We start from the raw sequence: 1,881 nt of genomic DNA, 5'->3' as shown, positions 1-1,881 counted from the left end.
CAGGGCTTTTGGAATCACAAGAACAACAAAACCAGCCTTTCTCTTCAGTTAGAAAGGGATTGCAAATCTGATGGCCCAAAGCTCCAATTTCCAAACACAGAAAACCTGGAGTTTAATGTAAAAATGGAAACCGAAATGTATCTGAAATGAAAAATAGTACCTCCTCATGTACTCAAGGTCAAGATGGTTCTTAATGAATAATTATCTCTGATTATCCACCTGGCCTCTTGCATCAGGAATGGTCCCACTCCAGCATTTTTAAAGGAGAATGCTTTTGTTTCTATTTCATTTCCCAAAGGGGTATAAAATCTACTAAAAGAGATATAATCAATCAAAATAAATCAGCTCACTCACACGATACTGCCAGATAATGACTTTTTATTGCTGAGCATAGTCAAAGTTCTGGGTAATCTGAGAAGAGAATTCAAAACTGACAACTACATTTGCTGACAAGTTTATGTAAGACACATTTTTTTCCAGTGTATGTGTCAAAGGATGAGGACCCCAATCATCAAAATAAGTTACTTTGTATATTATGGTGCAAGGAACAAAAAGGGAAAGAGACGTTATCAGAGAATGACTGAAAGGCATTTTGCAAAATGTTCCTATCACTCTGAAGCAGAAGGATTGGAGCCCAATGCCTTGTGGTCCTCATTAGCTTTACACCTGCTCTTCTTTGGTTGCAGGGGCCTCAGTGGGAGCTGCCTGTTCTAAAAGTTCTGCTGGCATCACCTCCTCTTCCTCTTTCTGAGGACAGAGGTAGTGGTGTTTCTGCATGCATTCTTGCATGGCCCAAAACTGGTCGACACAGTCTGATGGCTTGGTATCTTCTGTGCTATACTGCAAGCAGAAAAGGGCCCACTTAAATTGTTTCCCATAGGGGCCGCTGGCCATACCCCACAGGGGCCCCTCCCATGGCCAGTTCCAGTTAATGTCCCCATTTGGCAAGATCAATCCATGCTCATTAGGATTCTTGGGATCATCAGGCACCAGCTCCCACTGCTTGGAGCTTCGTGATTGTCATAGGTCCCAGACAGAATTCACCCTTTCCCTTCCTGTGGGCAGTAGGCCATGGCTGCAGCCCCAGACTCAGACCTTGAAGCTCCAGCGCCAGTGGCGTCATTACAAAACGCAGGGGCTCTCCCTACAACCCTTCTCAGGCAGGGCTGTCCGCTGCCAGTCCCGGTTGGACCTGCCCCCAACTGGCCCGCCCACCACTTGCTTGCCTCTGCCTGGTATTTACTATTAACAGCTCAACTTATCTCGCATATTTTTGTTTTTTTCTTCCCAAAAAGCTTTCACTTTTCCTCTAGCACTGGAGTATTTTCAGGATTTTTGAGTCATACGCACTGTGTCATTAACCTGTGTGATCTTAATATCCGCCTTACATTTTTAGTATGAATAGCATCAGTAAAATATTTTAAAACTTAGTGTTCACCATTTTAATGAGTCTGTACAAGTCTATTATTTTTTTTAAGATGTTATTCATTCATTCATTTATTTATTAATTAATTTATTTGACACACAGAGAGAGAGACAGCACAGAAGGAATACAAGCAGGGAGATGGGGAGAGGGAGAGTCAGGCTTTCTGCTGAGCAGGGAGCCCAGTGTGGGCCTGGATTCCAGGACCCTGGGATCAGGACCTGAGCCAAAAGCAGACATTTAATGACTGAGCCACACAGGTGCCCCTGTACATGTCTTTCGATAAATTTGCTAAATAATGTATCATAAAGCAAGAAAATTTGTTTTTTTTTTTCCTTTTTTTCACGAATTAGCGATGACAGGCTCAAAGATATTAAAGTAATATAATACACCATGCCTAAGTTTATAGACATAGTAAGTGGTGAAATCATACTTTGGTCCATTACTTATGGCCCATA

At 42.4% G+C, this 1,881-nt stretch overlaps 1 pseudogene; it reads right to left on the bottom strand.

Moving 5' to 3' along the window:
• Positions 1-660: 660 nt before the first annotated feature.
• On the bottom strand, positions 661-1,073 carry LOC132002686 (mitochondrial intermembrane space import and assembly protein 40-like; annotated as a pseudogene).
• Between the last annotated feature and the right edge of the window lie 808 nt (positions 1,074-1,881).

The sequence above is a fragment of the Mustela nigripes genome, chromosome 15 (assembly GCF_022355385.1).
Source record: "Mustela nigripes isolate SB6536 chromosome 15, MUSNIG.SB6536, whole genome shotgun sequence".
Taxonomy (NCBI): domain Eukaryota; kingdom Metazoa; phylum Chordata; class Mammalia; order Carnivora; family Mustelidae; genus Mustela; species Mustela nigripes.
Note: the sequence above shows the minus strand (reverse complement) of the source record. Positions and strands in the feature narration are given on the sequence as shown.